The following is a 12,753-nucleotide window of genomic DNA, read 5'->3' on the forward strand; positions in this document are numbered from 1 at the left end:
CAACATGGTTGCCCGAGATTTTCAGGGTGAGTGCGGCGAGTGATGGATGGTAGAGAACTTCTGTTGAGGGCCTGGACTGACAGGGGGTTGTCCAAGGGCAGAAAAGGTATTTTTAATCCCCTAGCTGTAGCAGCACCCATCAGGTCTTGGTCAGATCAAATCAGAGTCTATGAGAGCTTTGAGTGGTTGGGCCTTGTTCTTGAAGATGATCATGACGGGAAGCAAGGAGCGTTAACCTAAGAGTTTTCTTTGAGAGAGGTCCTCCAAGACTCCCAGTTTCATTAGAGGGCCTTTTGTTTTAACGGGTACTGAAGGCAAAAGTGGCCTACTAGGCCGCAGTATAAGCAGGCCTCTTGATCCCGCCGACGGTGGCGTTCCTCACAAGAGATATGGGTCTAATCGACCTGCATAGGCTCAGCAGGGGGATCGGTAGTTTATGGGAATGTGGTTAGTCTCATTCTTACCAGGGGTCTGGTACGTTCTTGGCGCCTGAGTCAGAGGCGTGCATATATGCAACCTGTTAAATCCATGAGTCCATTCAGGTTTGAAGTAAGCTCCCGAGAGACCTTGATTGGCTTCGCTCAGTCCATGAAAAAACACGTCGCACATAGCGCAATCATTCCATCGACAAGAGGCCGCCAGGGTGCGGAACTCAATGGCGTAATTGTACATTGAGAGTGTTCTCTGGAGTTTCAGCATCTGCCTGGCAGCCTCCTTGCTGGAAATTGAGCGTCCAAAGACTCTCTTCATCTCGTTAGTGAATGCACTGTAATTGGTGCAGCAGGGTTTGTCGGTGTCCCATAGTGCCATTCCCCACTCATGTGCTCTTCCGGATTATGCCTTTGGCATGAGGGGAAATTACAGTTCCGCAGGCTCTGACAGCTCTAACATTATGGTCAGAGACAGTAAGTCTGAATCCAGCAGCCTCAGGGTCAGTGATGATGTTGACCAACACCTCTCCCCTTCTGTACCCGAGCCAAGTGAAAATCAACTGAACAGGTAAACTGGAATAAAATCAGAGGCAGCATTAGCTCGGGCTAGTAAACTAGTTACTCATTTTAATTATTATTGTAGACAATATTAATTCAAAATAAGGCTGAGAAAATATTATTTTGAAATAATATTGACTACAATATATATATATATATATATATATATATATATATATATATATATATACAGTGGTGTGAAAAACTATTTGCCCCCTTCCTAATTTCTTATTCTTTTGCATGTTTGTCACACAAAATGTTTCTGATCATCAAACACATTTAACTATTAGTCAAAGATAACACAAGTAAACATAAAATGCAGTTTTTAAATGATGGTTTTTATTATTCAGGGAGAAAAAAAATCCAAACCTACATGGCCCTGTGTGAAAAAGTAATTGCCCCCTGAACCTAATAACTGGTTGGGCCACCCTTAGCAGCAATAACTGCAATCAAGCGTTTGCGATAACTTGCAACGAGTCTTTTACAGCGCTCTGGAGGAATTTTGGCCCACTCATCTTTGCAGAATTGTTGTAATTCAGCTTTATTTGAGGGTTTTCTAGCATGAACCTCCTTTTTAAGGTCATGCCACAACATCTCAATAGGATTCAGGTCAGGACTTTGACTAGGCCACTCCAAAGTCTTCATTTTGTTTTTCTTCAGCCATTCAGAGGTGGATTTGCTGGTGTGTTTTGGGTCATTGTCCTGCTGCAGCACCCACGATCGCTTCAGCTTGAGTTGACGAACAGATGGCCGGACATTCACCTTCAGGATTTTTTGGTAGACAGTAGAATTCATGGTTCCATCTATCACAGCAAGCCTTCCAGGTCCTGAAGCAGCAAAACAACCCCAGACCATCACACTACCACCACCATATTTTACTGTTGGTATGATGTTCTTTTTCTGAAATGCTGTGTTACTTTTACGCCAGATGTAACGGGACACGCACCTTCCAAAAAGTTCAACTTTTGTCTCGTCGGTCCACAAGGTATTTTCCCAAAAGTCTTCGCAATCATTGAGATGTTTTTTAGCAAAATTGAGACGAGCCTTAATGTTCTTTTTGCTTAAAAGTGGTTTGTGCCTTGGAAATCTGCCATGCAGGCCGTTTTTGCCCAGTCTCTTTCTTATGGTGGAGTCGTGAACACTGACCTTAATTGAGGCAAGTGAGGCCTGCAGTTCTTTAGATGTTGTCCTGGGGTCTTTTGTGGCCTCTCGGATGAGTTGTCTCTGCGCTCTTGGGGTAATTCTGGTCGGCCGGCCACTCCTGGGAAGGTTCACCACTGTTCCATGTTTTTGCCATTTGTTGAAAATGGCTCTCACTGTGGTTCGCTGGAGTCCCAAAGCTTTAGAAATGGCTTTATAACCTTTACCAGACTGATAGATCTCAATTACTTTTGTTCTCATTTGTTCCGGAATTTCTTTGGATCTTGGCATGATGTCTAGCTTTTGGTCTACTTCTCTGTGTCAGGTAGCTCCTATTTAAGTAATTTCTTGATTGAAACAGGTGTGGCAGTAATCAGGCCTGGGGGTGACTACAGAAATTGAACTCAGGCGTGAAAAAACCACAGTTAAGTTATTTTTTAACAAGGGGGGCAATCACTTTTTCACACAGGGCCATGTAGATTTGGAGTTTTTTTTCTCCCTTAATAACGTAAACCTTCATTTATAAACTGCATTTTGTGTTCAATTATGTAATCTTTGACTAATAGTTAACGGTTTTTGATGAGCAGAAACATTTAAGTGTGACAAACATGCAAAAGAATAAGAAATCATGAAGGGGGCAAATAGTTTTTCACACCACTGTATATATATATATATATATATATATATATATATATATATATATAATTTACTAAATATAATATGTTTTTATGTGTGTACAGTATGTGTTTGTGCACGCGTCTCATATGTAACATTTATATTAAATGCAATTCATGATAAGTGTATGTTGTTTAAGTATTTGTAGATATGTATGTAACGACGCGGCTCGCACGAGGGGCAGAGCCACGCATAAACTGTTCAGAACGGGCCGGGTCGTGATACCGCGACCCTCTGTGTGATCATTCGGTCGCACCAATAAAAGGTGTCAGGGCGAAAGACAAAGCGAAGAAGAAAAATAAAAATTAAATGAATAAAACAAAATAAAATAAAATATCCTTAATCCAGATTTTATCAATCAACGACATGACATTTATCTTAGCTGGATGGTCTAATTCTCAAAAAACGTTTAACCTAAAGTAAGACTTAACACACTATAACTAGAATATTAACAAAACTGAAAGGTTGTCTTATAAATAATAATAATAAAAAAAAAGTTAAATCAGATGGGCTATAGAACAGATCATATTATGTTTTTATATATATTTTTTTAGTGTTTTTTTGTTATTTTTTTATAATAAATGAACAGCTCTCTTCTCTCCAATCCACTCCTAAACAACAGTCTCCTATTTTCCTGTGCATGCGCTACAGCCTGTGAATGAATACACGCAGCGGAGGGACATGAGGGAAATCTAATACCATATTATGTATACCGTATACATTAAGGAAAACTTGGGTATTCATCACCGTTTTTTCCAGGACAATGACCCAAAGCACACTGCTGCAAGAAAAGTGATCGCTGAAAAGGAAATTAGCTGGGTGAAGACACCCGCCGAATCTCCTGACATGAATCCCATTGAAATGGTCCCATGGAAAGTCCTTCCAGTAGTGGTTAAAAATCAAGGTGGACACACTGGAATGTAACTGAACACTGCATTTATGACCCAGAAAATAAAAGCTTTGAGATGATATATTTACCACATGTTGTGTTTATTTGATTGAACTTAAACATAAAGTGAAAGTGCAAGCCACGGGTGCAAGCCACGGGTTTAAGCACATTAATTAAATTAATTTTAGAAAATGTTTAATGCACTGTAAACCCGAATAAGGCAAAACTCAAAAAAATTATAAAATACTCACCAAGGTCTCTTAATTTGTAATTATTTAAGTTAACAGTACTTCATATGTTTAATCACTTTGAGCACTAGGATTTACAATGTGGTACAAAAGGTCTAGGAAGGAAACAGGTTTAGTTATTTTACACAATCTGAATATATTCAGTAAATTCATGAATTACACTCAAAGTATCAAATCCAACTATGAAGTCTGATTTAATTGTTACCATTAAACATTTTATATTTACTTATGTTTATTTTTCTATTTATGTTTATGTTTTGCTGGCGAAATACATTTTAGGCAAAGACGTATGCTAGGTCTTGTTAATTTGTTTTAAACCCCCCAATTCTGCGAATTCCCCCCAACCGAAACCAGTTTGATAACTTCACACCTATCGTGAATGAAAGGTGAGAAGAGGGATGACAGTAACTGGGGTCTGTGGGTGTCACCTCGGAGTGCGCTGTCTTTCGAGCTAAGCTTTTACATTTTATATACTTCCATATCATATATTTGCGTCTAATACTGTTTTATTTATATTTTACATTACATGCAGTTTGTAATTTACTTGCAATTGTACTTTTAAAATATAACCTACGTATCTACAGTATAAGCATATTTAACTACTTCAGTAGTGAATGAGAAATTTGGTCGGTCTGGTTTTTAGATAAAGTTCTTATTTCATATAATTTTATTACTTAATTAATTATCCTATTATAAATAGGATTCTTATCCTCTATATTCTTGTTGAATATAGTCCTTTAGAGCAAGCACTGTGTCGGGATTCTGCGAAATCTCTTACTACTTTTCATTCATGATAGGCGTGAATTTATCAAACTGTGTGCGTTGTTGGCAAATACTGTAGTTTTTTTTTTAGATGAAATAAGAAGACAGAGCAGACGTCTCTGCCTAAAATAAATAAAAAAAATAATAAATAAAAATGGTTAATGAAAGCAATTAATTCAGACTTAATAGTTGGATTTGATACTTTCTTTTTTATTTATTGTATGGACAGTTGTATTATACTTTCTCTATGTTATTTATCTCTCTATATATTCTCTAATTATGACTAATAAATTGGCTCACATCAGAGCGCGCTGGCGTGTTGAAAAAGCCAGCTTTTATAGAGCGAGTAGCCTATATATTTGTGTTTGTTGTTTTTCTGGGGGGGGTTATGTCTGCATTTTTATCGATAATTTGCACGCGTTTATCATCCTTTTAAACAAAACGCTGCCTTTTGTTAAGTAAATGTGCGAGCCGCAGGTTTATACACATTGATGAATAAATTTTTTAATAAATTATATTTTTTTTATACATAATATTTTCATTATATATAAACTCATGCTAGGGTACTTTTAATATGCTGAAGTACCATTTAAAGCTATTTATTTATTTATCTTTTATTTGCTTACTTACTTACTTACTAACTAGTGAATGCTTTAGTAAAGGGCTTTAAAACAATGGCAGTATGAATGACAATGGAATATTACAGAACGTGTGAGTTGACGCCCATGCACCAATTACTAATTATTAAAATGTTGGATTTGAATTAAAATGCCACTATATTCGTGTTTAATAAAATTCTTAAATCATCGTGTTCACCCATGGGTTTACTGCATATACAAAAGGGAGGAAAGTTTCTTTTTCATTTTTTTGAGTTTAATCATGCAGCGCTTTTAGTATTCATAGCAAAAGCAACCCAACAGTGTGATTAAAGTACCCAAAATAACACAGAATTTTGACTCAGCATAAACAACCCAACGACGTGTTTACAAATACCCAGCATTTTTACTAGTGAATGGAGGAAGTGCAGTCAAAGCCCAGGGATTCTGCGTGCTTTTGCGTTGTATTCAGCGAGTAGCATATATTTTTGTGTTTGTTTCATTTCATGTCTGTAGTTTTATCGATAAATCTGCTCATATCTGCGCACGCGTTTATCAGCCTTTTGATCAAAAAGTCGCACGCACAACTCACTTTTACTTTGCACAAGGCAGTGTTTATTGTTTAGTGTATATTTAAAGCACATAAACACAATAAAACAATATTGTTTTAGGCTAACCAGTGGCGATTTCATTAAGACTGCAAGGGAAGCTCAGCTTCCCCTATAATGTCACAAAATTAATGGTCTAATTATGTACTATTGTATTAACATTTTATTGACTAAAAATGCATTAAAAAACGTTCATCTTAAAGACAAAGTTCGTTCAGAATCAGTTAGATATAGCAGGTCGGCTGACTTGATTTTCTTCTCATACATTCCCGTAGCGTCACAGTGCATTTCCCCGTTGAAGCCCAGCGTCCATTGACTTCAATGCGGCTGCTTTGAACGTTTTTTTTTTCAGTGCTTTGAAACTAGACGGTCATTGGATAAACGCTGCGACTATGTCCCGCCCACGGACGCTCAGCGTCTCTGGGGGTGAATGAGGAGCAAATGAGGAGTGGGCTGGCCTGGAGTCCGAGCTTCTGCGTGATGATTGGAGGGTCTGTCGAAAGATTGCATCTCCTTTTACTGACAGCGATTTTGTACTATAAGGAATCGCTGAAGCTATTTGCGCTCAGTCCCATCACGGATTTCTCAAGTTCAGTCGAAATAAAAACTGTTGCAACCTATTTCTTTATATTTGCTTGGCGAAATTGCTTGATTTTCATCATACATTTCACACAATTATACACCACATTCCTTGTTTCACTTTTACAAAGTTTAAAAATTTTTTTAGATCATTCATTCATATAGTAGGCTAGGCTAGCGTCGTGGGTAAAACTGCACACAATGGCAGACAGGGCTAATATTGTCTACCTGATTTTGGCAAAGCCATTTGAAAGTGTTCCTTACGAGGAAAAACTTAGAATTAAATTAAGAATTAAGCAGGGCAGATCAACACCTAGGATTGATTTAGTGCAAAAGATAGGGAAAAATAACAGGTCTTTTCAGCTCTCCTGGTATGACAAAGTAAGCTGGCTGACTGGAAGTGCTGTGACAAATAAAATGTACTGCTGGCCATGCCTCTTGATGAAACCATCTCACGGATGTGTTGTTTGGTCAACCCAAAGGTGGGGTTTGACAGTCAAACAAAACAGGGCCTTCCTAAACCGCCTTATTGATGTGAGATCTTTGCTAGGCCGGCAGGAGCTGTCATTTAGGGGACATAATAAGAGTAGTGAATCATCCAACAAGGGGAATTACAAGGAGTTCACAGAAACATTAGCTAAATATGACTCTGTCCTGTCCACACAATTTGAGTCCTCAACTGTGTTTTATTCTGAGTCCTCAAGTATGTCCCATACTATTAAAAATGACTTGATCTCTGCTCTTGCAGCCACCATTTCTGATCAGATCAGAGATGAAATTCAGGATGCTCCCTTTTTTGGATGGCAGGTGGATGAAACTGATATATCCTGCCGTGCCCAACTCTCTGTCATTGTTCGCTATGTGGATAGTGCAGGTAAAATTCATTTATTTTGATTTTTTGATGTTTCTGGGGGGCTAATGCCAAGACCGTTTTTGAAATATTAAATGAGAACATGCAGGGCTATAATTTTAAGGATAAGCTTGTGGCACAGACCTATGATGGGGCTGCTGTCATGGCTTCAGATCTTAATGGTCTGCAGGCCAAAGTGAAAGCAATAGCCCCCAGTGCAATGTTTGTGCATTGCTATGCACACAGACTGAATCTGGTGCTGTCACAGGGGGATAAATGCTTGCCTGAGTGCAGAATCTTTTTTGCATCACTCTGGATTTGCCACATTTTTTTTCAAAATCCACAAAGAGGACATCTTTTCTGGAGTCTGCAGGCTGTTCAAGGTTGCCCAGAAACGCTCCTACTCGATGGAATTTCAGAGGGCCTTTCCAAGCCGTTTATGACAAAACAGCAGATCTCACATCAGACCCACGAGTTGAGCCCATGAGAAAGCGCCGTCTGACCCAATTACAGGATCCCCAAGAGCGATACAGAAATCTGTACATGGCCATCCTTGATAACACCTTGGAGCAGATTCCTCAACGTTTTTCAAATTTGGAAAGCATGCACTTCTTAGAATTAGCCAATCCAGAGAAATATGATGACATGAGACAATTATTTTCAGAGGAGGCCTTCCAAAGTGTCCTGAAAAGTTATGGCCATCACTTTGAATTAGGGAGACGGAGAGAGAGGTCAGAACTTCAAGTCCTGTATTCAGATCAGGACTTGCAGGGTAACAGGGGAAAGCTGTGTGATTACTTGGTGTTCCTTAAAGACATGGAGTTGGACAGTGCAATGCCTCAGCTTTACAAACTGTTCTCATTAGTGGCAACAATTGGAGCTACATCTGCAGGTGTAATAAGGAGCTTCTCCTGTTTAAAGCGGCTCAAGTCCTACACCCGAAACACAATGGGCCAAGACCGTTTAAGCAGCCTAGCTCTGCTGGCCATTGAGAGGACACTCGTCAAGTCACTGGAAAAGACGCCTAGTTGGTACGACAGGGTCAAAGACTATATTCTTGAAAAGGAACGTAGGGCAGAATTTACTTTTAAATAAATAGACAATTTTATGATGTAGGCCGAAAATGAGCTTCCCCTATTTGACAGACCAGTAGGCGCCACTGAGGCTAACATATCATTCATTTTTGTATTATTAGTTGTACTTCATCTTTTTGCACACACGCGCGGGTGCGTTACAATAATAATAATATAACAATAATAAATTCGGAGCACTACTACTACTACTACTACTAATAATAATACTGAATGGAGAAAGCGCAGTTAAAGAAGTATCATCATTGAAGGAGAAGAAAATGAAGAAAAAATACATATCAGTATTTACAGTTTGAGCTCGACACGTTTATGAGCTTTGTCGCTTGCTGTCAACACATTTTCGGCTTCAGTAGACACACAATACTTCAGACTGAAACACGACTGCCCCCTAGAGGTAATGAAGGGCATTTTATTAATGGCGACATCTGTACTGTAGACGTATTGGGCGTCTTTTTAATTGAAAATGCAACATTTTATTTTATTTCTAATTAAAAGAACAAAATGAACTAAATGACTCAAAAAAAGATTCGTTTATTTTGATGAATGAGATTTAAAGAACCTAATCATAAATAATTCATACTTCCCATCATTATTGCAGCCATGGAAAAGCATCAAGCCATTGATTTCGGAACCTTTACTGTAAACCTGTTGCTGATGGTTTCTGTTTCTTACAAGGAACAACAGCACCTACTTCATGTTCGCCTCGTCCTTTATCATCTTCTTTTTCAAAGCAACTCTCTTCTGTCTCATTTGAGACAGAACTCTTAAAGTAAAATTTGATTATCTTTATCCCAAACAAGATAACTTTAATCCAACGCTGCAGTCATCGCACATTAAACTTTTTCGTGCCACTGCTTAGTTGACTAGAATTAAAAGCAACCAATTGTAATGCGAAACATCACTGTTGATACGTAATGCACATATACAAGGGTGTTTGGGAGTTCAGGTCAGGGTAACTGCGCCAAAAATAGTTTCATGGTCGAACAAAGTAATTTTTTGTTGCAAATGCGACTAAAATGGTCGCATTGTAGAGCCCTAATAAATAAATGTAAACCTATGCAGTGATTATCATGCAGGAAAAATCTTACTTTATAAACTGCAGGTAGTGTCTTTTACCGACAATATGTAGCTACAGTAGCTAATGTTAACTACAGTAACTAACATCATGATCTAAGAGTTAAATGGGAGACCACTGTTGGAATTTTCTTTTTGAACTGAAATTGAGTTTAATGTAAACTATATATTAATATAAACTTGCAACATTTGTCAACATTTTATATGTACCATTTAGCTCTATATACTGCACATGACCTGATTAAAAAAATATGAAATGAATGATTAATGATTAATTCGACCACTGGCTGAGGGTGAGAGTTAGTTACACACTCTGTATAATATAAGAATGTGTGTGTGTGTGTGTGTGTGTGTGTGAAAGAGTAAGTTACACACTCTGTATTAGATAAGACGGCAGTTCTCAGTGTGTGTTTTCATGTGATGGTGACAAGATGACACTTTTACACACAACTCATAAACGAGTCCCAGTGAGATTAAACACAAACCAGTAGCAGTGAATAAGAGCAACTAATTTAAACCAACATCAACACTTAGTGTCACAATAAACCAGCTGCTTCAGAGACACAGAGTTTTATTCACATAAAAGGAAAATCAGCAGGAACAAGACTGTAGATCAGAATTAATTACATTCATTATGTGACAATTTCACACAGGATTATGTAGACATATTATAAACACATTTAACCCTGTAAAGCCCACTGTTGCAGAATTACAACATCACTTTTAACAATTCTAAAAAAAGGCCAGCAAATGTTTTTTTTTCCTCAAAACCACATTTACATATTTAATGGGTCCTATTGTTTGTACTCATGATGCTATTGGATGGAAAAAGTGTTTATAGGTCTGGTCATCTTGCCGTGAACTTACTCTACTTGCAAACTTCGCATTGAGCTGATCTCCTGTTTTTGCACGCCTGGATTTGTCAAGATTTAAGTAAGTAAAATCTCTAAAATATTTTTTTCTATGTTTATTACAATGTCTAGAACATATACATATTTAGTTATTTTAGAAAACATTGATAAAATTTGATTTAGAGGTTATTATGTCTATGTTGTAATTCTACAACGTTGGGTCAGAGTGGTAGCCTGTTGCATTGTTTAGGGACAGGTGTGCATGGTCTTGAATGTGAACCTGTTAGTGCTCTGGGGGGATGCATGTGTCCCTTTTAGTATGATAAGTAGACTATAATAGGCCAATTAGACAGCATTGTTTGAATGTAGTGGAATTTTGATCAGCATTTGCATTGAAATGGTTATACTTTGATGGATAATACTTAGCTCTCTACCCTTGATACATGGTCTACCACCCTGTCTATTCTTTGTTTATCTGCTACAATAAAAGACCTATATGTGTTATTCACATATTTAATTACATTTTTCCAAACCTTTTCAGTTTCAGAATGCCACCAATACAGAAAGGTCATCTATTCAGTGTGCAGGATGTGATTGCTGCAGTCCAAAATGGAGAGAGTGATTTTGAAATGGACTTGGATGACACTGATGCAAGTGATTTAGAGAATGAGGATGTAGGTGAAATGGACAAAGAATTTGGACAAAGAAATGTTTCTGATGTGATGTCCCGGAACAGATTCCAATCTCTGTTGACTTCATTACACTTTATAAACAATTTAACTGTGACATGCAGACTGTGACATCAAACAATTTAACTGTGACATGCAGACTGTGACATCAGACAATTTAACTGTGACATCGCTGCAGACACTGCAACAATGGATACACAAACACACTGTGTAGCAAGTGCAATGTTCGTCTGTGCTTCTCAGATGAAAAGAACTGTCTTAGGGATTATCACTGCAAATAAACACATTTATTCAAACCACACTGAATGTGACCAAATAATTATTTCCAAAAATGTTATTAATAAATGCTTATTCATAAAAAATATGATTGTTGTGTGATTATTACTTATGATATATACTGCTATGGGGCTAAATAAGTGAACAACCCTGCAAATAAATGCTTAAATGTTCTGTATACCAGTTCAGGCAAAGTGAGTACAAATACAGACATTCTGCTCACAACTAGGCCCAACGTTGCAATATTACAACATTTCCCTAAAAACTTACTAGAAAATAAAAAATGTGAAAAATCTTTAATTCCTACATCAGAGGCCTCCTAAAACAATATCTGAGAGGTCAAAAAATTTTTTGCTCATTTTTTTCTATATTTGGGTCTTACAGGGTTAAACATCCAGTCTTGCAGTTAAGAACATTCACTAAGAACTGAGATCGAATTAAAGAGAAATTTAGTGGAACCTTGGATTGTGAGCCTAATTCGTTCTGGAAGCGCATGCGCTGTGTACAGTACGTGTGTGTTCGTGCACGTATGGGCTGTGTATGTGTGTTTGTTCGCACACGCGATGTGTATGTGTGTGTGAAGCTAAAGTAAGATAAGAGGAGGGGTGACCCCCCCCATCTTACACAGCAGCCCTCCCTGCCCTCTTATTTGAGACGATGTAGGGCTGCAGTGTGGGACGACTTTCACTCATACACACACACACACTAACGGAAACACTTCTGTATTGGAAAACTTAACAAGCAACCTTTCCAATTGCGAGTGCGCGCACACACTAACGGTATCACTGCTGTAAGTAAAAATAAAACAATTAACCTGCACTTTACCTTTGAAAAGAATCGCGACAGAGCGAGTTTTCAGTTAGTGTGTGTGTGTGTGTGTGTGTGTGTGTGTGTGTGTGTGTGTGTTCATGCACACACACACACTAACAGAATCAGTGCTTTCTAACACAGAGAGAGAAACAGGATCTTGCTTTTGCTTTTTGCGCGCACACGTTTGTTATAATAAACAGGACGACTTTCACACACACACACACAAAATAAAAGATGGTTTACGCACACACGTCATCACAGTGTTATAGTAAACAGTACACACGAGTGAGGGACGCGCACTAAGATCGAGCAGGGTAGATGATTACCCACAATTCCGCAGGGCGAGAGAGAAAAACAATTGGCTCAGTTGTGATCACATGACACTCGGTGTCAAAACAAGAAATGCATGCGCTCTACATGATATTTAATGATATTTGGTACTCGTAAATCAAGACTCACTCGTTTATCAATGCAAAATTTATTAAAAATTTTTGCTCTTCTTGCGGAACACTCGCAAACCGGATTACTCACAATCCGAGGTTTCACTGTAAACAGAATTAAACTGCAGTCTCACCTCATTAACAGCTCTACACCTGCATTACTCATGAAATACACAAACACACACT

This window comes from Clarias gariepinus, chromosome 1, assembly GCF_024256425.1.
Source record: "Clarias gariepinus isolate MV-2021 ecotype Netherlands chromosome 1, CGAR_prim_01v2, whole genome shotgun sequence".
NCBI classification, from domain to species: domain Eukaryota; kingdom Metazoa; phylum Chordata; class Actinopteri; order Siluriformes; family Clariidae; genus Clarias; species Clarias gariepinus.